Below are 22,906 nucleotides of genomic sequence, written 5' to 3' on the forward strand. Positions count from 1 at the left end.
TTAGCCTGGCATAGTGGAGAATGTGCCTACCTTCTAATCACAATATTGACGGGTCGAGTCTCTTTGTGATCGTTTAATTTCATTAGCTCAGCTAATTTGGAAATGTTCTTAGTTTCCCGAAATAAGGCTTTGTTCTTGTTGCATTGAAAAGCTCGGACATTGTTATTCAACTTTAATAATCAAAGACTGCAAGGCCTGAGAAATATTCTGTCTGATTCTGCATCGCAAGATGGAGTGATAGAGTGTCTTCGTACTTGTTAAATATCACTAGCTTTCCTCATTCGGACAGGTTCACAATTTTGATGTCTATTGTTGCAAAGCAAAATCTGTATGATGTCATATAGGTGTATATGATGTAGACTGCGTGGCCTAATGGATAAGGCGTCTGACTTCGAATCAGAAGATTGAGGGTTCGAGTCCCTTCGTGGTCGTTTAAATTGAACAGCTCAGATCATTTGGAAATGTTTAAAATTTCCCGAAATAAGGTGTTGTTCTTGTTTCTTTGAAAAGCTAGGACATTGTTATGCAACTTTAATAATCTTAAGACTTCGAGGCCTGAGAAACATTGTGTTTGATTCTGTAGCACAAGATTGAACGATCGAGCCTCTTCGCTACTTGTCAAAAATCACCATCTTTCCTCATTCGGACAGGTTCAAAATGTTGATGTCTATTGTTGGAAAGCAAAGTCTGTATGTTGTCATATTGGAGAAACTTGAGTAGTTAGCCTGGCATAGTGGAGAATGTGCCTACCTTCTAATCACAATATTGACGGGTCGAGTCTCTTTGTGATCGTTTAATTTCATTAGCTCAGCTAATTTGGAAATGTTCTTAGTTTCCCGAAATAAGGCTTTGTTCTTGTTGCATTGAAAAGCTCGGACATTGTTATTCAACTTTAATAATCAAAGACTGCAAGGCCTGAGAAATATTCTGTCTGATTCTGCATCGCAAGATGGAGTGATAGAGTGTCTTCGTACTTGTTAAATATCACTAGCTTTCCTCATTCGGACAGGTTCACAATTTTGATGTCTATTGTTGCAAAGCAAAATCTGTATGATGTCATATAGGTCTATATGATGTAGACTGCGTGGCCTAATGGATAAGGCGTCTGACTTCGAATCAGAAGATTGAGGGTTCGAGTCCCTTCGTGGTCGTTTAAATTGAATAGCTCAGGTCATTTGGAAATGTTTAAAATTTCCCGAAATAAGGTGTTGTTCTTGTTTCTTTGAAAAGCTAGGACATTGTTATGCAACTTTAATAATCTTAAGACTTCGTGGCCTGAGAAACATTGTGTTTGATTCTGTAGCACAAGATTGAACGATCGAGCCTCTTCCTACTTGTCAAAAATCACCATCTTTCCTCATTCGGACAGGTTCAAAATGTTGATGTCTATTGTTGGAAAGCAAAGTCTGTATGTTGTCATATTGGAGAAACTTGAGTAGTTAGCCTGGCATAGTGGAGAATGTGCCTACCTTCTAATCACAATATTGACTGGTCGAGTCTCTTTGTGATCGTTTAATTTCATTAGCTCAGCTAATTTGGAAATGTTCTTAGTTTCCCGAAATAAGGCTTTGTTCTTGTTGCATTGAAAAGCTCGGACATTGTTATTCAACTTTAATAATCAAAGACTGCAAGGCCTGAGAAATATTCTGTCTGATTCTGCATCGCAAGATGGAGTGATAGAGTGTCTTCGTACTTGTTAAATATCACTAGCTTTCCTCATTCGGACAGGTTCACAATTTTGATGTCTATTGTTGCAAAGCAAAATCTGTATGATGTCATATAGGTCTATATGATGTAGACTGCGTGGCCTAATGGATAAGGCGTCTGACTTCGAATCAGAAGATTGAGGGTTCGAGTCCCTTCGTGGTCGTTTAAATTGAATAGCTCAGGTCATTTGGAAATGTTTAAAATTTCCCGAAATAAGGTTTTGTTCTTGTTTCTTTGAAAAGCTAGGACATTGTTATGCAACTTTAATAATCTTAAGACTTCGTGGCCTGAGAAACATTGTGTTTGATTCTGTAGCACAAGATTGAACGATCGAGCCTCTTCCTACTTGTCAAAAATCACCATCTTTCCTCATTCGGACGGGTTCAAAATGTTGATGTCTATTGTTGGAAAGCAAAGTCTTTATGTTGTCATATTGGAGAAACTTGAGTAGTTAGCCTGGCATAGTGGAGAAAGTGCCTACCTTCTAATCACAATATTGACGGGTCGAGGCTCTTTGTGATCGTTTAATTTCATTAGCTCAGCTAATTTGGAAATGTTCTTAGTTTCCAGAAATAAGGCTTTGTTCTTGTTGCATTGAAAAGCTCGGACATTGTTCTTCAACTTTAATAATCAAAGACTGCAAGGCCTGAGAAATATTCTGTCTGATTCTGCATCGCAAGATGGAGTGATAGAGTGTCTTCGTACTTGTTAAATATCACTAGCTTTCCTCATTCGGACAGGTTCACAATTTTGATGTCTATTGTTGCAAAGCAAAATCTGTATGATGTCATATAGGTCTATATGATGTAGACTGCGTGGCCTAATGGATAAGGCGTCTGACTTCGAATCAGAAGATTGAGGGTTTGAGTCCCTATGTGGTCGTTTAAATTGAATAGCTCAGGTCATTTGGAAATGTTTAAAATTTCCCGAAATAAGGTGTTGTTCTTGTTTCTTTGAAAAGCTAGGACATTGTTATGCAACTTTAATAATCTTAAGACTTCGTGGCCTGAGAAACATTGTGTTTGATTCTTTAGCACAAGATTGAACGATCGAGCCTCTTCCTACTTGTCAAAAATCACCATCTTTCCTCATTCGGACAGGTTCAAAATGTTGATGTCTATTGTTGGAAAGCAAAGTCTGTATGTTGTCATATTGGAGAAACTTGAGTAGTTAGCCTGGCATAGTGGAGAATGTGCATACCTTCTAATCACAATATTGACGGGTCGAGTCTCTTTGTGATCGTTTAATTTCATTAGCTCAGCTAATATGGAAATGTTCTTAGTTTCCCGAAATAAGGCTTTGTTCTTGTTGCATTGAAAAGCTCGGACATTGTTATTCAACTTTAATAATCAAAGACTGCAAGGCCTGAGAAATATTCTGTCTAATTCTGCATCGCAAGATGGAGTGATAGAGTGTCTTCGTACTTGTTAAATATCACTAGCTTTCCTCATTCGGACAGGTTCACAATTTTGATGTCTATTGTTGCAAAGCAAAATCTGTATGATGTCATATAGGTCTATATGATATAGACTGCGTGGCCTAATGGATAAGGCGTCTGACTTCGAATCAGAAGATTGAGGGTTCGAGTCCCTTCGTGGTCGTTTAAATTGAACAGCTCAGATCATTTGGAAATGTTTAAAATTTGCCGAAATAAGGTGTTGTTCTTCTTTCTTTGAAAATCTAGGACATTGTTATGCAACTTTAATAATCTTAAGAATTCGAGGCCTGAGAAACATTGTGTTTGATTCTGTAGCACAAGATTGAACGATCGAGCCTCTTCGTTCTTGTCAAAAATCACCATCTTTCCTCATTCGGACAGGTTCAAAATGTTGATGTCTATTGTTGGAAAGCAAAGTCTGTATGTTGTCATATTGGAGAAACTTGAGTAGTTAGCCTGGCATAGTGGAGAATGTGCATACCTTCTAATCACAATATTGACGGGTCGAGTCTCTTTGTGATCGTTTAATTTCATTAGCTCAGCTAATATGGAAATGTTCTTAGTTTCCCGAAATAAGGCTTTGTTCTTGTTGCATTGAAAAGCTCGGACATTGTTATTCAACTTTAATAATCAAAGACTGCAAGGCCTGAGAAATATTCTGTCTGATTCTGCATCGCAAGAAATAAGGTGTTGTTCTTGTTTCTTTGAAAAGCTAGGACATTGTTATGCAACTTTAATAATCTTAAGACTTCGTGGCCTGAGAAACATTGTGTTTGATTCTTTAGCACAAGATTGAACGATCGATCCTCTTCGTTCTTGTCAAAAATCACCATCTTTCCTCATTCGGACAGGTTCAATATGTTGATGTCTATTGTTGGAAAGCAAAGTCTGTATGTTGTCATATTGGAGAAACTTGAGTAGTTAGCCTGGCATAGTGGAGAATGTGCCTACCTTCTAATCACAATATTGACGGGTCGAGGCTCTTTGTGATCGTTTAATTTCATTAGCTCAGCTAATTTGGAAATGTTCTTAGTTTCCCGAAATAAGGCTTTGTTCTTGTTGCATTGAAAAGCTCGGACATTGTTATTCAACTTTAATAATCAAAGACTGCAAGGCCTGAGAAATATTCTGTCTGATTCTGCATCGCAAGATGGAGTGATAGAGTGTCTTCGTACTTGTTAAATATCACTAGCTTTCCTCATTCGGACAGGTTCACAATTTTGATGTCTATTGTTGCAAAGCAAAATCTGTATGATGTCATATAGGTCTATATGATGTAGACTGCGTGGCCTAATGGATAAGGCGTCTGACTTCGAATCAGAAGATTGAGGGTTCGAGTCCCTTCGTGGTCGTTTAAATTGAACAGCTCAGATCATTTGGAAATGTTTAAAATTTCCCGAAATAAGGTGTTGTTCTTCTTTCTTTGAAAAGCTAGGACATTGTTATGCAACTTTAATAATCTTAAGACTTCGAGGCCTGAGAAACATTGTGTTTGATTCTGTAGCACAAGATTGAACGATCGAGCCTCTTCGTTCTTGTCAAAAATCACCATCTTTCCTCATTCGGACAGGTTCAAAATGTTGATGTCTATTGTTGGAAAGCAAAGTCTGTATGTTGTCATATTGGAGAAACTTGAGTAGTTAGCCTGGCATAGTGGAGAATGTGCCTACCTTCTAATCACAATATTGACGGGTCGAGTCTCTTTGTGATCGTTTAATTTCATTAGCTCAGCTAATTTGGAAATGTTCTTAGTTTCCCGAAATAAGGCTTTGTTCTTGTTGCATTGAAAAGCTCGGACATTGTTATTCAACTTTAATAATCAAAGACTGCAAGGCCTGAGAAATATTCTGTCTGATTCTGCATCGCAAGATGGAGTGATAGAGTGTCTTCGTACTTGTTAAATATCACTAGCTTTCCTCATTCGGACAGGTTCACAATTTTGATGTCTATTGTTGCAAAGCAAAATCTGTATGATGTCATATAGGTCTATATGATGTAGACTGCGTGGCCTAATGGATAAGGCGTCTGACTTCGAATCAGAAGATTGAGGGTTCGAGTCCCTTCGTGGTCGTTTAAATTGAATAGCTCAGGTCATTTGGAAATGTTTAAAATTTCCCGAAATAAGGTGTTGTTCTTGTTTCTTTGAAAAGCTAGGACATTGTTATGCAACTTTAATAATCTTAAGACTTCGTGGCCTGAGAAACATTGTGTTTGATTCTGTAGCACAAGATTGAACGATCGAGCCTCTTCCTACTTGTCAAAAATCACCATCTTTCCTCATTCGGACAGGTTCAAAATGTTGATGTCTATTGTTGGAAAGCAAAGTCTGTATGTTGTCATATTGGAGAAACTTGAGTAGTTAGCCTGGCATAGTGGAGAATGTGCCTACCTTCTAATCACAATATTGACTGGTCGAGTCTCTTTGTGATCGTTTAATTTCATTAGCTCAGCTAATTTGGAAATGTTCTTAGTTTCCCGAAATAAGGCTTTGTTCTTGTTGCATTGAAAAGCTCGGACATTGTTATTCAACTTTAATAATCAAAGACTGCAAGGCCTGAGAAATATTCTGTCTGATTCTGCATCGCAAGATGGAGTGATAGAGTGTCTTCGTACTTGTTAAATATCACTAGCTTTCCTCATTCGGACAGGTTCACAATTTTGATGTCTATTGTTGCAAAGCAAAATCTGTATGATGTCATATAGGTCTATATGATGTAGACTGCGTGGCCTAATGGATAAGGCGTCTGACTTCGAATCAGAAGATTGAGGGTTCGAGTCCCTTCGTGGTCGTTTAAATTGAATAGCTCAGGTCATTTGGAAATGTTTAAAATTTCCCGAAATAAGGTTTTGTTCTTGTTTCTTTGAAAAGCTAGGACATTGTTATGCAACTTTAATAATCTTAAGACTTCGTGGCCTGAGAAACATTGTGTTTGATTCTGTAGCACAAGATTGAACGATCGAGCCTCTTCCTACTTGTCAAAAATCACCATCTTTCCTCATTCGGACAGGTTCAAAATGTTGATGTCTATTGTTGGAAAGCAAAGTCTTTATGTTGTCATATTGGAGAAACTTGAGTAGTTAGCCTGGCATAGTGGAGAATGTGCCTACCTTCTAATCACAATATTGACGGGTCGAGTCTCTTTGTGATCGTTTAATTTCATTAGCTCAGCTAATTTGGAAATGTTCTTAGTTTCCCGAAATAAGGCTTTGTTCTTGTTGCATTGAAAAGCTCGGACATTGTTCTTCAACTTTAATAATCAAAGACTGCAAGGCCTGAGAAATATTCTGTCTGATTCTGCATCGCAAGATGGAGTGATAGAGTGTCTTCGTACTTGTTAAATATCACTAGCTTTCCTCATTCGGACAGGTTCACAATTTTGATGTCTATTGTTGCAAAGCAAAATCTGTATGATGTCATATAGGTGTATATGACGTAGACTGCGTGGCCTAATGGATAAGGCGTCTGACTTCGAATCAGAAGATTGAGGGTTCGAGTCCCTTCGTGGTCGTTTAAATTGAACAGCTCAGATCATTTGGAAATGTTTCAAATTTCCCGAAATAAGGTGTTGTTCTTCTTTCTTTGAAAATCTAGGACATTGTTATGCAACTTTAATAATCTTAAGACTTCGTGGCCTGAGAAACATTGTGTTTGATTCTGTAGCACAAGATTGAACGATCGAGCCTCTTCCTACTTGTCAAAAATCACCATCTTTCCTCATTCGGACAGGTTCAAAATGTTGATGTCTATTGTTGGAAAGCAAAGTCTGTATGTTGTCATATTGGAGAAAATTGAGTAGTTAGCCTGGCATAGTGGAGAATGTGCCTACCTTCTAATCACAATATCGACTGGTCGAGTCTCTTTGTGATCGTTTAATTTCATTAGCTCAGCTAATTTGGAAATGTTCTTAGTTTCCCGAAATAAGGCTTTGTTCTTGTTGCATTGAAAAGCTCGGACATTGTTATTCAACTTTAATAATCAAAGACTGCAAGGCCTGAGAAATATTCTGTCTGATTCTGCATCGCAAGATGGAGTGATAGAGTGTCTTCGTACTTGTTAAATATCACTAGCTTTCCTCATTCGGACAGGTTCACAATTTTGATGTCTATTGTTGCAAAGCAAAATCTGTATGATGTCATATAGGTCTATATGATGTAGACTGCGTGGCCTAATGGATAAGGCGTCTGACTTCGAATCAGAAGATTGAGGGTTCGAGTCCCTTCGTGGTCGTTTAAATTGAATAGCTCAGGTCATTTGGAAATGTTTAAAATTTCCCGAAATAAGGTGTTGTTCTTGTTTCTTTGAAAAGCTAGGACATTGTTATGCAACTTTAATAATCTTAAGACTTCGTGGCCTGAGAAACATTGTGTTTGATTCTGTAGCACAAGATTGAACGATCGAGCCTCTTCCTACTTGTCAAAAATCACCATCTTTCCTCATTCGGACAGGTTCAAAATGTTGATGTCTATTGTTGGAAAGCAAAGTCTTTATGTTGTCATATTGGAGAAACTTGAGTAGTTAGCCTGGCATAGTGGAGAATGTGCCTACCTTCTAATCACAATATTGACGGGTCGAGTCTCTTTGTGATCGTTTAATTTCATTAGCTCAGCTAATTTGGAAATGTTCTTAGTTTCCCGAAATAAGGCTTTGTTCTTGTTGCATTGAAAAGCTCGGACATTGTTATTCAACTTTAATAATCAAAGACTGCAAGGCCTGAGAAATATTCTGTCTGATTCTGCATCGCAAGATGGAGTGATAGAGTGTCTTCGTACTTGTTAAATATCACTAGCTTTCCTCATTCGGACAGGTTCACAATTTTGATGTCTATTGTTGCAAAGCAAAATCTGTATGATGTCATATAGGTCTATATGACGTAGACTGCGTGGCCTAATGGATAAGGCGTCTGACTTCGAATCAGAAGATTGAGGGTTCGAGTCCCTATGTGGTCGTTTAAATTGAATAGCTCAGGTCATTTGGAAATGTTTAAAATTTCCCGAAATAAGGTGTTGTTCTTGTTTCTTTGAAAAGCTAGGACATTGTTATGCAACTTTAATAATCTTAAGACTTCGTGGCCTGAGAAACATTGTGTTTGATTCTTTAGCACAAGATTGAACGATCAAGCCTCTTCCTACTTGTCAAAAATCACCATCTTTCCTCATTCGGACAGGTTCAAAATGTTGATGTCTATTGTTGGAAAGCAAAGTCTGTATGTTGTCATATTGGAGAAACTTGAGTAGTTAGCCTGGCATAGTGGAGAATGTGCCTACCTTCTAATCACAATATTGACGGGTCGAGTCTCTTTGTGATCGTTTAATTTCATTAGCTCAGCTAATTTGGAAATGTTCTTAGTTTCCCGAAATAAGGCTTTGTTCTTGTTGCATTGAAAAGCTCGGACATTGTTATTCAACTTTAATAATCAAAGACTGCAAGGCCTGAGAAATATTCTGTCTGATTCTGCATCGCAAGATGGAGTGATAGAGTGTCTTCGTACTTGTTAAATATCACTAGCTTTCCTCATTCGGACAGGTTCACAATTTTGATGTCTATTGTTGCAAAGCAAAATCTGTATGATGTCATATAGGTGTATATGATGTAGACTGCGTGGCCTAATGGATAAGGCGTCTGACTTCGAATCAGAAGATTGAGGGTTCGAGTCCCTTCGTGGTCGTTTAAATTGAACAGCTCAGATCATTTGGAAATGTTTAAAATTTCCCGAAATAAGGTGTTGTTCTTGTTTCTTTGAAAAGCTAGGACATTGTTATGCAACTTTAATAATCTTAAGACTTCGTGGCCTGAGAAACATTGTGTTTGATTCTGTAGCACAAGATTGAACGATCGAGCCTCTTCGCTACTTGTCAAAAATCACCATCTTTCCTCATTCGGACAGGTTCAAAATGTTGATGTCTATTGTTGGAAAGCAAAGTCTGTATGTTGTCATATTGGAGAAACTTGAGTAGTTAGCCTGGCATAGTGGAGAATGTGCCTACCTTCTAATCACAATATTGACGGGTCGAGTCTCTTTGTGATCGTTTAATTTCATTAGCTCAGCTAATTTGGAAATGTTCTTAGTTTCCCGAAATAAGGCTTTGTTCTTGTTGCATTGAAAAGCTCGGACATTGTTATTCAACTTTAATAATCAAAGACTGCAAGGCCTGAGAAATATTCTGTCTGATTCTGCATCGCAAGATGGAGTGATAGAGTGTCTTCGTACTTGTTAAATATCACTAGCTTTCCTCATTCGGACAGGTTCACAATTTTGATGTCTATTGTTGCAAAGCAAAATCTGTATGATGTCATATAGGTCTATATGATGTAGACTGCGTGGCCTAATGGATAAGGCGTCTGACTTCGAATCAGAAGATTGAGGGTTCGAGTCCCTTCGTGGTCGTTTAAATTGAATAGCTCAGGTCATTTGGAAATGTTTAAAATTTCCCGAAATAAGGTGTTGTTCTTGTTTCTTTGAAAAGCTAGGACATTGTTATGCAACTTTAATAATCTTAAGACTTCGTGGCCTGAGAAACATTGTGTTTGATTCTGTAGCACAAGATTGAACGATCGAGCCTCTTCGCTACTTGTCAAAAATCACCATCTTTCCTCATTCGGACAGGTTCAAAATGTTGATGTCTATTGTTGGAAAGCAAAGTCTGTATGTTGTCATATTGGAGAAACTTGAGTAGTTAGCCTGGCATAGTGGAGAATGTGCCTACCTTCTAATCACAATATTGACGGGTCGAGTCTCTTTGTGATCGTTTAATTTCATTAGCTCAGCTAATTTGGAAATGTTCTTAGTTTCCCGAAATAAGGCTTTGTTCTTGTTGCATTGAAAAGCTCGGACATTGTTATTCAACTTTAATAATCAAAGACTGCAAGGCCTGAGAAATATTCTGTCTGATTCTGCATCGCAAGATGGAGTGATAGAGTGTCTTCGTACTTGTTAAATATCACTAGCTTTCCTCATTCGGACAGGTTCACAATTTTGATGTCTATTGTTGCAAAGCAAAATCTGTATGATGTCATATAGGTGTATATGATGTAGACTGCGTGGCCTAATGGATAAGGCGTCTGACTTCGAATCAGAAGATTGAGGGTTCGAGTCCCTTCGTGGTCGTTTAAATTGAATAGCTCAGATCATTTGGAAATGTTTAAAATTTCCCGAAATAAGGTGTTGTTCTTGTTTCTTTGAAAAGCTAGGACATTGTTATGCAACTTTAATAATCTTAAGACTTCGTGGCCTGAGAAACATTGTGTTTGATTCTGTAGCACAAGATTGAACGATCGAGCCTCTTCCTACTTGTCAAAAATCACCATCTTTCCTCATTCGGACAGGTTCAAAATGTTGATGTCTATTGTTGGAAAGCAAAGTCTGTATGTTGTCATATTGGAGAAACTTGAGTAGTTAGCCTGGCATAGTGGAGAATGTGCCTACCTTCTAATCACAATATTGACTGGTCGAGTCTCTTTGTGATCGTTTAATTTCATTAGCTCAGCTAATTTGGAAATGTTCTTAGTTTCCCGAAATAAGGCTTTGTTCTTGTTGCATTGAAAAGCTCGGACATTGTTATTCAACTTTAATAATCAAAGACTGCAAGGCCTGAGAAATATTCTGTCTGATTCTGCATCGCAAGATGGAGTGATAGAGTGTCTTCGTACTTGTTAAATATCACTAGCTTTCCTCATTCGGACAGGTTCACAATTTTGATGTCTATTGTTGCAAAGCAAAATCTGTATGATGTCATATAGGTGTATATGATGTAGACTGCGTGGCCTAATGGATAAGGCGTCTGACTTCGAATCAGAAGATTGAGGGTTCGAGTCCCTTCGTGGTCGTTTAAATTGAATAGCTCAGGTCATTTGGAAATGTTTAAAATTTCCCGAAATAAGGTGTTGTTCTTGTTTCTTTGAAAAGCTAGGACATTGTTATGCAACTTTAATAATCTTAAGACTTCGTGGCCTGAGAAACATTGTGTTTGATTCTGTAGCACAAGATTGAACGATCGAGCCTCTTCCTACTTGTCAAAAATCACCATCTTTCCTCATTCGGACAGGTTCAAAATGTTGATGTCTATTGTTGGAAAGCAAAGTCTGTATGTTGTCATATTGGAGAAACTTGAGTAGTTAGCCTGGCATAGTGGAGAATGTGCCTACCTTCTAATCACAATATTGACGGGTCGAGTCTCTTTGTGATCGTTTAATTTCATTAGCTCAGCTAATTTGGAAATGTTCTTAGTTTCCCGAAATAAGGCTTTGTTCTTGTTGCATTGAAAAGCTCGGACATTGTTATTCAACTTTAATAATCAAAGACTGCAAGGCCTGAGAAATATTCTGTCTGATTCTGCATCGCAAGATGGAGTGATAGAGTGTCTTCGTACTTGTTAAATATCACTAGCTTTCCTCATTCGGACAGGTTCACAATTTTGATGTCTATTGTTGCAAAGCAAAATCTGTATGATGTCATATAGGTCTATATGATGTAGACTGCGTGGCCTAATGGATAAGGCGTCTGACTTCGAATCAGAAGATTGAGGGTTCGAGTCCCTTCGTGGTCGTTTAAATTGAATAGCTCAGGTCATTTGGAAATGTTTAAAATTTCCCGAAATAAGGTGTTGTTCTTGTTTCTTTGAAAAGCTAGGACATTGTTATGCAACTTTAATAATCTTAAGACTTCGTGGCCTGAGAAACATTGTGTTTGATTCTGTAGCACAAGATTGAACGATCGAGCCTCTTCCTACTTGTCAAAAATCACCATCTTTCCTCATTCGGACAGGTTCAAAATGTTGATGTCTATTGTTGGAAAGCAAAGTCTGTATGTTGTCATATTGGAGAAACTTGAGTAGTTAGCCTGGCATAGTGGAGAATGTGCCTACCTTCTAATCACAATATTGACGGGTCGAGTCTCTTTGTGATCGTTTAATTTCATTAGCTCAGCTAATTTGGAAATGTTCTTAGTTTCCCGAAATAAGGCTTTGTTCTTGTTGCATTGAAAAGCTCGGACATTGTTATTCAACTTTAATAATCAAAGACTGCAAGGCCTGAGAAATATTCTGTCTGATTCTGCATCGCAAGATGGAGTGATAGAGTGTCTTCGTACTTGTTAAATATCACTAGCTTTCCTCATTCGGACAGGTTCACAATTTTGATGTCTATTGTTGCAAAGCAAAATCTGTATGATGTCATATAGGTGTATATGATGTAGACTGCGTGGCCTAATGGATAAGGCGTCTGACTTCGAATCAGAAGATTGAGGGTTCGAGTCCCTTCGTGGTCGTTTAAATTGAATAGCTCAGGTCATTTGGAAATGTTTAAAATTTCCCGAAATAAGGTGTTGTTCTTGTTTCTTTGAAAAGCTAGGACATTGTTATGCAACTTTAATAATCTTAAGACTTCGTGGCCTGAGAAACATTGTGTTTGATTCTGTAGCACAAGATTGAACGATCGAGCCTCTTCCTACTTGTCAAAAATCACCATCTTTCCTCATTCGGACAGGTTCAAAATGTTGATGTCTATTGTTGGAAAGCAAAGTCTGTATGTTGTCATATTGGAGAAACTTGAGTAGTTAGCCTGGCATAGTGGAGAATGTGCCTACCTTCTAATCACAATATTGACGGGTCGAGTCTCTTTGTGATCGTTTAATTTCATTAGCTCAGCTAATTTGGAAATGTTCTTAGTTTCCCGAAATAAGGCTTTGTTCTTGTTGCATTGAAAAGCTCGGACATTGTTATTCAACTTTAATAATCAAAGACTGCAAGGCCTGAGAAATATTCTGTCTGATTCTGCATCGCAAGATGGAGTGATAGAGTGTCTTCGTACTTGTTAAATATCACTAGCTTTCCTCATTCGGACAGGTTCACAATTTTGATGTCTATTGTTGCAAAGCAAAATCTGTATGATGTCATATAGGTGTATATGATGTAGACTGCGTGGCCTAATGGATAAGGCGTCTGACTTCGAATCAGAAGATTGAGGGTTCGAGTCCCTTCGTGGTCGTTTAAATTGAATAGCTCAGATCATTTGGAAATGTTTAAAATTTCCCGAAATAAGGTGTTGTTCTTGTTTCTTTGAAAAGCTAGGACATTGTTATGCAACTTTAATAATCTTAAGACTTCGAGGCCTGAGAAACATTGTGTTTGATTCTGTAGCACAAGATTGAACGATCGAGCCTCTTCGCTACTTGTCAAAAATCACCATCTTTCCTCATTCGGACAGGTTCAAAATGTTGATGTCTATTGTTGGAAAGCAAAGTCTGTATGTTGTCATATTGGAGAAACTTGAGTAGTTAGCCTGGCATAGTGGAGAATGTGCCTACCTTCTAATCACAATATTGACGGGTCGAGTCTCTTTGTGATCGTTTAATTTCATTAGCTCAGCTAATTTGGAAATGTTCTTAGTTTCCCGAAATAAGGCTTTGTTCTTGTTGCATTGAAAAGCTCGGACATTGTTATTCAACTTTAATAATCAAAGACTGCAAGGCCTGAGAAATATTCTGTCTGATTCTGCATCGCAAGATGGAGTGATAGAGTGTCTTCGTACTTGTTAAATATCACTAGCTTTCCTCATTCGGACAGGTTCACAATTTTGATGTCTATTGTTGCAAAGCAAAATCTGTATGATGTCATATAGGTGTATATGATGTAGACTGCGTGGCCTAATGGATAAGGCGTCTGACTTCGAATCAGAAGATTGAGGGTTCGAGTCCCTTCGTGGTCGTTTAAATTGAATAGCTCAGGTCATTTGGAAATGTTTAAAATTTCCCGAAATAAGGTGTTGTTCTTGTTTCTTTGAAAAGCTAGGACATTGTTATGCAACTTTAATAATCTTAAGACTTCGTGGCCTGAGAAACATTGTGTTTGATTCTGTAGCACAAGATTGAACGATCGAGCCTCTTCGCTACTTGTCAAAAATCACCATCTTTCCTCATTCGGACAGGTTCAAAATGTTGATGTCTATTGTTGGAAAGCAAAGTCTGTATGTTGTCATATTGGAGAAACTTGAGTAGTTAGCCTGGCATAGTGGAGAATGTGCCTACCTTCTAATCACAATATTGACGGGTCGAGTCTCTTTGTGATCGTTTAATTTCATTAGCTCAGCTAATTTGGAAATGTTCTTAGTTTCCCGAAATAAGGCTTTGTTCTTGTTGCATTGAAAAGCTCGGACATTGTTATTCAACTTTAATAATCAAAGACTGCAAGGCCTGAGAAATATTCTGTCTGATTCTGCATCGCAAGATGGAGTGATAGAGTGTCTTCGTACTTGTTAAATATCACTAGCTTTCCTCATTCGGACAGGTTCACAATTTTGATGTCTATTGTTGCAAAGCAAAATCTGTATGATGTCATATAGGTGTATATGATGTAGACTGCGTGGCCTAATGGATAAGGCGTCTGACTTCGAATCAGAAGATTGAGGGTTCGAGTCCCTTCGTGGTCGTTTAAATTGAATAGCTCAGATCATTTGGAAATGTTTAAAATTTCCCGAAATAAGGTGTTGTTCTTGTTTCTTTGAAAAGCTAGGACATTGTTATGCAACTTTAATAATCTTAAGACTTCGTGGCCTGAGAAACATTGTGTTTGATTCTGTAGCACAAGATTGAACGATCGAGCCTCTTCCTACTTGTCAAAAATCACCATCTTTCCTCATTCGGACAGGTTCAAAATGTTGATGTCTATTGTTGGAAAGCAAAGTCTGTATGTTGTCATATTGGAGAAACTTGAGTAGTTAGCCTGGCATAGTGGAGAATGTGCCTACCTTCTAATCACAATATTGACGGGTCGAGTCTCTTTGTGATCGTTTAATTTCATTAGCTCAGCTAATTTGGAAATGTTCTTAGTTTCCCGAAATAAGGCTTTGTTCTTGTTGCATTGAAAAGCTCGGACATTGTTATTCAACTTTAATAATCAAAGACTGCAAGGCCTGAGAAATATTCTGTCTGATTCTGCATCGCAAGATGGAGTGATAGAGTGTCTTCGTACTTGTTAAATATCACTAGCTTTCCTCATTCGGACAGGTTCACAATTTTGATGTCTATTGTTGCAAAGCAAAATCTGTATGATGTCATATAGGTGTATATGATGTAGACTGCGTGGCCTAATGGATAAGGCGTCTGACTTCGAATCAGAAGATTGAGGGTTCGAGTCCCTTCGTGGTCGTTTAAATTGAATAGCTCAGGTCATTTGGAAATGTTTAAAATTTCCCGAAATAAGGTGTTGTTCTTGTTTCTTTGAAAAGCTAGGACATTGTTATGCAACTTTAATAATCTTAAGACTTCGTGGCCTGAGAAACATTGTGTTTGATTCTGTAGCACAAGATTGAACGATCGAGCCTCTTCCTACTTGTCAAAAATCACCATCTTTCCTCATTCGGACAGGTTCAAAATGTTGATGTCTATTGTTGGAAAGCAAAGTCTGTATGTTGTCATATTGGAGAAACTTGAGTAGTTAGCCTGGCATAGTGGAGAATGTGCCTACCTTCTAATCACAATATTGACGGGTCGAGTCTCTTTGTGATCGTTTAATTTCATTAGCTCAGCTAATTTGGAAATGTTCTTAGTTTCCCGAAATAAGGCTTTGTTCTTGTTGCATTGAAAAGCTCGGACATTGTTATTCAACTTTAATAATCAAAGACTGCAAGGCCTGAGAAATATTCTGTCTGATTCTGCATCGCAAGATGGAGTGATAGAGTGTCTTCGTACTTGTTAAATATCACTAGCTTTCCTCATTCGGACAGGTTCACAATTTTGATGTCTATTGTTGCAAAGCAAAATCTGTATGATGTCATATAGGTGTATATGATGTAGACTGCGTGGCCTAATGGATAAGGCGTCTGACTTCGAATCAGAAGATTGAGGGTTCGAGTCCCTTCGTGGTCGTTTAAATTGAATAGCTCAGGTCATTTGGAAATGTTTAAAATTTCCCGAAATAAGGTGTTGTTCTTGTTTCTTTGAAAAGCTAGGACATTGTTATGCAACTTTAATAATCTTAAGACTTCGTGGCCTGAGAAACATTGTGTTTGATTCTGTAGCACAAGATTGAACGATCGAGCCTCTTCGCTACTTGTCAAAAATCACCATCTTTCCTCATTCGGACAGGTTCAAAATGTTGATGTCTATTGTTGGAAAGCAAAGTCTGTATGTTGTCATATTGGAGAAACTTGAGTAGTTAGCCTGGCATAGTGGAGAATGTGCCTACCTTCTAATCACAATATTGACGGGTCGAGTCTCTTTGTGATCGTTTAATTTCATTAGCTCAGCTAATTTGGAAATGTTCTTAGTTTCCCGAAATAAGGCTTTGTTCTTGTTGCATTGAAAAGCTCGGACATTGTTATTCAACTTTAATAATCAAAGACTGCAAGGCCTGAGAAATATTCTGTCTGATTCTGCATCGCAAGATGGAGTGATAGAGTGTCTTCGTACTTGTTAAATATCACTAGCTTTCCTCATTCGGACAGGTTCACAATTTTGATGTCTATTGTTGCAAAGCAAAATCTGTATGATGTCATATAGGTGTATATGATGTAGACTGCGTGGCCTAATGGATAAGGCGTCTGACTTCGAATCAGAAGATTGAGGGTTCGAGTCCCTTCGTGGTCGTTTAAATTGAATAGCTCAGATCATTTGGAAATGTTTAAAATTTCCCGAAATAAGGTGTTGTTCTTGTTTCTTTGAAAAGCTAGGACATTGTTATGCAACTTTAATAATCTTAAGACTTCGTGGCCTGAGAAACATTGTGTTTGATTCTGTAGCACAAGATTGAACGATCGAGCCTCTTCGCTACTTGTCAAAAATCACCATCTTTCCTCATTCGGACAGGTTCAAAATGTTGATGTCTATTGTTGGAAAGCAAAGTCTGTATGTTGTCATATTGGAGAAACTTGAGTAGTTAGCCTGGCATAGTGGAGAATGTGCCTACCTTCTAATCACAATATTGACGGGTCGAGTCTCTTTGTGATCGTTTAATTTCATTAGCTCAGCTAATTTGGAAATGTTCTTAGTTTCCCGAAATAAGGCTTTGTTCTTGTTGCATTGAAAAGCTCGGACATTGTTATTCAACTTTAATAATCAAAGACTGCAAGGCCTGAGAAATATTCTGTCTGATTCTGCATCGCAAGATGGAGTGATAGAGTGTCTTCGTACTTGTTAAATATCACTAGCTTTCCTCATTCGGACAGGTTCACAATTTGATGTCTATTGTTGCAAAGCAAAATCTGTATGATGTCATATAGGTGTATATGATGTAGACTGCGTGGCCTAATGGATAAGGCGTCTGACTTCGAATCAGAAGATTGAGGGTTCGAGTCCCTTCGTGGTCGTTTAAATTGAATAGCTCAGGTCATTTGAAAATGTTTAACATTTCCCGAAATAAGGTGTTGTTCTTGTTTCTTTGAAAAGCTAGGACATTGTTATGCAACTTTAATAATCTTAAGACTTCGTGGCCTGAGAAACATTGTGTTTGATTCTGTAGCACAAGATTGAACGATCGAGCCTCTTCGCTACTTGTCAAAAATCACCATCTTTCCTCATTCGGACAGGTTCAAAATGTTGATGTCTATTGTTGGAAAGCAAAGTCTGTATGTTGTCATATTGGAGAAACTTGAGTAGTTAGCCTGGCATAGTGGAGAATGTGCCTACCTTCTAATCACAATATTGACGGGTCGAGGCTCTTTGTGATCGTTTAATTTCATTAGCTCAGCTAATTTGGAAATGTTCTTAGTTTCCCGAAATAAGGCTTTGTTCTTGTTGCATTGAAAAGCTCGGACATTGTTATTCAACTTTAATAATCAAAGACTGCAAGGCCTGAGAAATATTCTGTCTGATTCTGCATCGCAAGATGGAGTGATAGAGTGTCTTCGTACTTGTTAAATATCACTAGCTTTCCTCATTCGGACAGGTTCACAATTTTGATGTCTATTGTTGCAAAGCAAAATCTGTATGATGTCATATAGGTGTATATGATGTAGACTGCGTGGCCTAATGGATAAGGCGTCTGACTTCGAATCAGAAGATTGAGGGTTCGAGTCCCTTCGTGGTCGTTTAAATTGAATAGCTCAGGTCATTTGGAAATGTTTAAAATTTCCCGAAATAAGGTGTTGTTCTTGTTTCTTTGAAAAGCTAGGACATTGTTATGCAACTTTAATAATCTTAAGACTTCGTGGCCTGAGAAACATTGTGTTTGATTCTGTAGCACAAGATTGAACGATCGAGCCTCTTCGCTACTTGTCAAAAATCACCATCTTTCCTCATTCGGACAGGTTCAAAATGTTGATGTCTATTGTTGGAAAGCAAAGTCTGTATGTTGTCATATTGGAGAAACTTGAGTAGTTAGCCTGGCATAGTGGAGAATGTGCCTACCTTCTAATCACAATATTGACGGGTCGAGTCTCTTTGTGATCGTTTAATTTCATTAGCTCAGCTAATTTGGAAATGTTCTTAGTTTCCCGAAATAAGGCTTTGTTCTTGTTGCATTGAAAAGCTCGGACATTGTTATTCAACTTTAATAATCAAAGACTGCAAGGCCTGAGAAATATTCTGTCTGATTCTGCATCGCAAGATGGAGTGATAGAGTGTCTTCGTACTTGTTAAATATCACTAGCTTTCCTCATTCGGACAGGTTCACAATTTTGATGTCTATTGTTGCAAAGCAAAATCTGTATGATGTCATATAGGTGTATATGATGTAGACTGCGTGGCCTAATGGATAAGGCGTCTGACTTTGAATCAGAAGATTGAGGGTTCGAGTCCCTTAATTGGTCGTTTAAATTGAATAGCTCAGATCTTTTGGAAATGTTAAAAATTTCCTGAAATAAGGTGTTGTTCTTGTTTCTTTGAAAAGCTAGGACATTGTTATGCAACTTTAATAATCTTAAGACTTCGAGGCCTGAGAAACATTGTGTTTGATTCTGTAGCACAAGATTGAACGATCGAGCCTCTTCCTACTTGTCAAAAATCACCATCTTTCCTCATTCGGACAGGTTCAAAATGTTGATGTCTATTGTTGGAAAGCAAAGTCTGTATGTTGTCATATTGGAGAAACTTGAGTAGTTAGCCTGGCATAGTGGAGAATGTGCCTACCTTCTAATCACAATATTGACGGGTCGAGTCTCTTTGTGATCGTTTAATTTCATTAGCTCAGCTAATTTGGAAATGTTCTTAGTTTCCCGAAATAAGGCTTTGTTCTTGTTGCATTGAAAAGCTCGGACATTGTTATTCAACTTTAATAATCAAAGACTGCAAGGCCTGAGAAATATTCTGTCTGATTCTGCATCGCAAGATGGAGTGATAGAGTGTCTTCGTACTTGTTAAATATCACTAGCTTTCCTCATTCGGACAGGTTCACAATTTTGATGTCTATTGTTGCAAAGCAAAATCTGTATGATGTCATATAGGTGTATATGATGTAGACTGCGTGGCCTAATGGATAAGGCGTCTGACTTCGAATCAGAAGATTGAGGGTTCGAGTCCCTTCGTGGTCGTTTAAATTGAATAGCTCAGGTCATTTGGAAATGTTTAAAATTTCCCGAAATAAGGTGTTGTTCTTGTTTCTTTGAAAAGCTAGGACATTGTTATGCAACTTTAATAATCTTAAGACTTCGTGGCCTGAGAAACATTGTGTTTGATTCTGTAGCACAAGATTGAACGATCGAGCCTCTTCGCTACTTGTCAAAAATCACCATCTTTCCTCATTCGGACAGGTTCAAAATGTTGATGTCTATTGTTGGAAAGCAAAGTCTGTATGTTGTCATATTGGAGAAACTTGAGTAGTTAGCCTGGCATAGTGGAGAATGTGCCTACCTTCTAATCACAATATTGACGGGTCGAGTCTCTTTGTGATCGTTTAATTTCATTAGCTCAGCTAATTTGGAAATGTTCTTAGTTTCCCGAAATAAGGCTTTGTTCTTGTTGCATTGAAAAGCTCGGACATTGTTATTCAACTTTAATAATCAAAGACTGCAAGGCCTGAGAAATATTCTGTCTGATTCTGCATCGCAAGATGGAGTGATAGAGTGTCTTCGTACTTGTTAAATATCACTAGCTTTCCTCATTCGGACAGGTTCACAATTTTGATGTCTATTGTTGCAAAGCAAAATCTGTATGATGTCATATAGGTGTATATGATGTAGACTGCGTGGCCTAATGGATAAGGCGTCTGACTTCGAATCAGAAGATTGAGGGTTCGAGTCCCTTCGTGGTCGTTTAAATTGAATAGCTCAGGTCATTTGGAAATGTTTAAAATTTCCCGAAATAAGGTGTTGTTCTTGTTTCTTTGAAAAGCTAGGACATTGTTATGCAACTTTAATAATCTTAAGACTTCGTGGCCTGAGAAACATTGTGTTTGATTCTGTAGCACAAGATTGAACGATCGAGCCTCTTCGCTACTTGTCAAAAATCACCATCTTTCCTCATTCGGACAGGTTCAAAATGTTGATGTCTATTGTTGGAAAGCAAAGTCTGTATGTTGTCATATTGGAGAAACTTGAGTAGTTAGCCTGGCATAGTGGAGAATGTGCCTACCTTCTAATCACAATATTGACGGGTCGAGTCTCTTTGTGATCGTTTAATTTCATTAGCTCAGCTAATTTGGAAATGTTCTTAGTTTCCCGAAATAAGGCTTTGTTCTTGTTGCATTGAAAAGCTCGGACATTGTTATTCAACTTTAATAATCAAAGACTGCAAGGCCTGAGAAATATTCTGTCTGATTCTGCATCGCAAGATGGAGTGATAGAGTGTCTTCGTACTTGTTAAATATCACTAGCTTTCCTCATTCGGACAGGTTCACAATTTTGATGTCTATTGTTGCAAAGCAAAATCTGTATGATGTCATATAGGTGTATATGATGTAGACTGCGTGGCCTAATGGATAAGGCGTCTGACTTCGAATCAGAAGATTGAGGGTTCGAGTCCCTTCGTGGTCGTTTAAATTGAATAGCTCAGATCATTTGGAAATGTTTAAAATTTCCCGAAATAAGGTGTTGTTCTTGTTTCTTTGAAAAGCTAGGACATTGTTATGCAACTTTAATAATCTTAAGACTTCGTGGCCTGAGAAACATTGTGTTTGATTCTGTAGCACAAGATTGAACGATCGAGCCTCTTCGCTACTTGTCAAAAATCACCATCTTTCCTCATTCGGACAGGTTCAAAATGTTGATGTCTATTGTTGGAAAGCAAAGTCTGTATGTTGTCATATTGGAGAAACTTGAGTAGTTAGCCTGGCATAGTGGAGAATGTGCCTACCTTCTAATCACAATATTGACGGGTCGAGTCTCTTTGTGATCGTTTAATTTCATTAGCTCAGCTAATTTGGAAATGTTCTTAGTTTCCCGAAATAAGGCTTTGTTCTTGTTGCATTGAAAAGCTCGGACATTGTTATTCAACTTTAATAATCAAAGACTGCAAGGCCTGAGAAATATTCTGTCTGATTCTGCATCGCAAGATGGAGTGATAGAGTGTCTTCGTACTTGTTAAATATCACTAGCTTTCCTCATTCGGACAGGTTCACAATTTTGATGTCTATTGTTGCAAAGCAAAATCTGTATGATGTCATATAGGTGTATATGATGTAGACTGCGTGGCCTAATGGATAAGGCGTCTGACTTCGAATCAGAAGATTGAGGGTTCGAGTCCCTTCGTGGTCGTTTAAATTGAATAGCTCAGGTCATTTGGAAATGTTTAAAATTTCCCGAAATAAGGTGTTGTTCTTGTTTCTTTGAAAAGCTAGGACATTGTTATGCAACTTTAATAATCTTAAGACTTCGTGGCCTGAGAAACATTGTGTTTGATTCTGTAGCACAAGATTGAACGATCGAGCCTCTTCGCTACTTGTCAAAAATCACCATCTTTCCTCATTCGGACAGGTTCAAAATGTTGATGTCTATTGTTGGAAAGCAAAGTCTGTATGTTGTCATATTGGAGAAACTTGAGTAGTTAGCCTGGCATAGTGGAGAATGTGCCTACCTTCTAATCACAATATTGACGGGTCGAGTCTCTTTGTGATCGTTTAATTTCATTAGCTCAGCTAATTTGGAAATGTTCTTAGTTTCCCGAAATAAGGCTTTGTTCTTGTTGCATTGAAAAGCTCGGACATTGTTATTCAACTTTAATAATCAAAGACTGCAAGGCCTGAGAAATATTCTGTCTGATTCTGCATCGCAAGATGGAGTGATAGAGTGTCTTCGTACTTGTTAAATATCACTAGCTTTCCTCATTCGGACAGGTTCACAATTTTGATGTCTATTGTTGCAAAGCAAAATCTGTATGATGTCATATAGGTGTATATGATGTAGACTGCGTGGCCTAATGGATAAGGCGTCTGACTTCGAATCAGAAGATTGAGGGTTCGAGTCCCTTCGTGGTCGTTTAAATTGAATAGCTCAGGTCATTTGGAAATGTTTAAAATTTCCCGAAATAAGGTGTTGTTCTTGTTTCTTTGAAAAGCTAGGACATTGTTATGCAACTTTAATAATCTTAAGACTTCGTGGCCTGAGAAACATTGTGTTTGATTCTGTAGCACAAGATTGAACGATCGAGCCTCTTCGTACTTGTCAAAAATCACCATCTTTCCTCATTCGGACAGGTTCAAAATGTTGATGTCTATTGTTGGAAAGCAAAGTCTGTATGTTGTCATATTGGAGAAACTTGAGTAGTTAGCCTGGCATAGTGGAGAATGTGCCTACCTTCTAATCACAATATTGACGGGTCGAGTCTCTTTGTGATCGTTTAATTTCATTAGCTCAGCTAATTTGGAAATGTTCTTAGTTTCCCGAAATAAGGCTTTGTT

At 38.0% G+C, this 22,906-nt stretch overlaps 29 non-coding genes across 29 annotated transcripts; all 29 read left to right on the plus strand.

Annotated features, from left to right (window-relative positions):
• The first annotated feature begins 358 nt into the window (after positions 1-358).
• trnar-ucg (transfer RNA arginine (anticodon UCG)) lies at positions 359-431 on the plus strand. Its single transcript has one exon. It is a non-coding gene; the product is annotated as a tRNA-Arg (tRNA).
• A 647-nt stretch (positions 432-1,078) lies between these two features.
• Positions 1,079-1,151, plus strand: trnar-ucg (transfer RNA arginine (anticodon UCG)). The gene has a single exon. It is a non-coding gene; the product is annotated as a tRNA-Arg (tRNA).
• A 646-nt stretch (positions 1,152-1,797) lies between these two features.
• On the plus strand, positions 1,798-1,870 carry trnar-ucg (transfer RNA arginine (anticodon UCG)). Its single transcript has one exon. It is a non-coding gene; the product is annotated as a tRNA-Arg (tRNA).
• A 1,365-nt stretch (positions 1,871-3,235) lies between these two features.
• trnar-ucg (transfer RNA arginine (anticodon UCG)) lies at positions 3,236-3,308 on the plus strand. Its single transcript has one exon. It is a non-coding gene; the product is annotated as a tRNA-Arg (tRNA).
• A 1,116-nt stretch (positions 3,309-4,424) lies between these two features.
• On the plus strand, positions 4,425-4,497 carry trnar-ucg (transfer RNA arginine (anticodon UCG)). The gene has a single exon. It is a non-coding gene; the product is annotated as a tRNA-Arg (tRNA).
• Positions 4,498-5,143: 646 nt separating this feature from the next.
• trnar-ucg (transfer RNA arginine (anticodon UCG)) lies at positions 5,144-5,216 on the plus strand. The gene has a single exon. It is a non-coding gene; the product is annotated as a tRNA-Arg (tRNA).
• Positions 5,217-5,862: 646 nt separating this feature from the next.
• trnar-ucg (transfer RNA arginine (anticodon UCG)) lies at positions 5,863-5,935 on the plus strand. Its single transcript has one exon. It is a non-coding gene; the product is annotated as a tRNA-Arg (tRNA).
• A 646-nt stretch (positions 5,936-6,581) lies between these two features.
• On the plus strand, positions 6,582-6,654 carry trnar-ucg (transfer RNA arginine (anticodon UCG)). The gene has a single exon. It is a non-coding gene; the product is annotated as a tRNA-Arg (tRNA).
• Positions 6,655-7,300: 646 nt separating this feature from the next.
• Positions 7,301-7,373, plus strand: trnar-ucg (transfer RNA arginine (anticodon UCG)). The gene has a single exon. It is a non-coding gene; the product is annotated as a tRNA-Arg (tRNA).
• A 646-nt stretch (positions 7,374-8,019) lies between these two features.
• On the plus strand, positions 8,020-8,092 carry trnar-ucg (transfer RNA arginine (anticodon UCG)). The gene has a single exon. It is a non-coding gene; the product is annotated as a tRNA-Arg (tRNA).
• Positions 8,093-8,738: 646 nt separating this feature from the next.
• On the plus strand, positions 8,739-8,811 carry trnar-ucg (transfer RNA arginine (anticodon UCG)). Its single transcript has one exon. It is a non-coding gene; the product is annotated as a tRNA-Arg (tRNA).
• Positions 8,812-9,458: 647 nt separating this feature from the next.
• trnar-ucg (transfer RNA arginine (anticodon UCG)) lies at positions 9,459-9,531 on the plus strand. Its single transcript has one exon. It is a non-coding gene; the product is annotated as a tRNA-Arg (tRNA).
• Positions 9,532-10,178: 647 nt separating this feature from the next.
• On the plus strand, positions 10,179-10,251 carry trnar-ucg (transfer RNA arginine (anticodon UCG)). Its single transcript has one exon. It is a non-coding gene; the product is annotated as a tRNA-Arg (tRNA).
• A 646-nt stretch (positions 10,252-10,897) lies between these two features.
• On the plus strand, positions 10,898-10,970 carry trnar-ucg (transfer RNA arginine (anticodon UCG)). The gene has a single exon. It is a non-coding gene; the product is annotated as a tRNA-Arg (tRNA).
• A 646-nt stretch (positions 10,971-11,616) lies between these two features.
• Positions 11,617-11,689, plus strand: trnar-ucg (transfer RNA arginine (anticodon UCG)). The gene has a single exon. It is a non-coding gene; the product is annotated as a tRNA-Arg (tRNA).
• A 646-nt stretch (positions 11,690-12,335) lies between these two features.
• Positions 12,336-12,408, plus strand: trnar-ucg (transfer RNA arginine (anticodon UCG)). Its single transcript has one exon. It is a non-coding gene; the product is annotated as a tRNA-Arg (tRNA).
• Positions 12,409-13,054: 646 nt separating this feature from the next.
• trnar-ucg (transfer RNA arginine (anticodon UCG)) lies at positions 13,055-13,127 on the plus strand. The gene has a single exon. It is a non-coding gene; the product is annotated as a tRNA-Arg (tRNA).
• A 647-nt stretch (positions 13,128-13,774) lies between these two features.
• Positions 13,775-13,847, plus strand: trnar-ucg (transfer RNA arginine (anticodon UCG)). Its single transcript has one exon. It is a non-coding gene; the product is annotated as a tRNA-Arg (tRNA).
• Positions 13,848-14,494: 647 nt separating this feature from the next.
• Positions 14,495-14,567, plus strand: trnar-ucg (transfer RNA arginine (anticodon UCG)). Its single transcript has one exon. It is a non-coding gene; the product is annotated as a tRNA-Arg (tRNA).
• Positions 14,568-15,213: 646 nt separating this feature from the next.
• trnar-ucg (transfer RNA arginine (anticodon UCG)) lies at positions 15,214-15,286 on the plus strand. The gene has a single exon. It is a non-coding gene; the product is annotated as a tRNA-Arg (tRNA).
• Positions 15,287-15,932: 646 nt separating this feature from the next.
• On the plus strand, positions 15,933-16,005 carry trnar-ucg (transfer RNA arginine (anticodon UCG)). Its single transcript has one exon. It is a non-coding gene; the product is annotated as a tRNA-Arg (tRNA).
• Positions 16,006-16,652: 647 nt separating this feature from the next.
• Positions 16,653-16,725, plus strand: trnar-ucg (transfer RNA arginine (anticodon UCG)). Its single transcript has one exon. It is a non-coding gene; the product is annotated as a tRNA-Arg (tRNA).
• A 646-nt stretch (positions 16,726-17,371) lies between these two features.
• Positions 17,372-17,444, plus strand: trnar-ucg (transfer RNA arginine (anticodon UCG)). Its single transcript has one exon. It is a non-coding gene; the product is annotated as a tRNA-Arg (tRNA).
• A 647-nt stretch (positions 17,445-18,091) lies between these two features.
• trnar-ucg (transfer RNA arginine (anticodon UCG)) lies at positions 18,092-18,164 on the plus strand. Its single transcript has one exon. It is a non-coding gene; the product is annotated as a tRNA-Arg (tRNA).
• A 1,367-nt stretch (positions 18,165-19,531) lies between these two features.
• On the plus strand, positions 19,532-19,604 carry trnar-ucg (transfer RNA arginine (anticodon UCG)). The gene has a single exon. It is a non-coding gene; the product is annotated as a tRNA-Arg (tRNA).
• Positions 19,605-20,251: 647 nt separating this feature from the next.
• On the plus strand, positions 20,252-20,324 carry trnar-ucg (transfer RNA arginine (anticodon UCG)). Its single transcript has one exon. It is a non-coding gene; the product is annotated as a tRNA-Arg (tRNA).
• Positions 20,325-20,971: 647 nt separating this feature from the next.
• trnar-ucg (transfer RNA arginine (anticodon UCG)) lies at positions 20,972-21,044 on the plus strand. The gene has a single exon. It is a non-coding gene; the product is annotated as a tRNA-Arg (tRNA).
• Positions 21,045-21,691: 647 nt separating this feature from the next.
• On the plus strand, positions 21,692-21,764 carry trnar-ucg (transfer RNA arginine (anticodon UCG)). Its single transcript has one exon. It is a non-coding gene; the product is annotated as a tRNA-Arg (tRNA).
• Positions 21,765-22,411: 647 nt separating this feature from the next.
• trnar-ucg (transfer RNA arginine (anticodon UCG)) lies at positions 22,412-22,484 on the plus strand. Its single transcript has one exon. It is a non-coding gene; the product is annotated as a tRNA-Arg (tRNA).
• The last annotated feature ends 422 nt before the right edge of the window (positions 22,485-22,906 follow it).

The sequence above is a fragment of the Salmo salar genome, chromosome ssa01 (assembly GCF_905237065.1).
Source record: "Salmo salar chromosome ssa01, Ssal_v3.1, whole genome shotgun sequence".
Classification (NCBI taxonomy): Eukaryota; Metazoa; Chordata; class Actinopteri; order Salmoniformes; family Salmonidae; genus Salmo; species Salmo salar.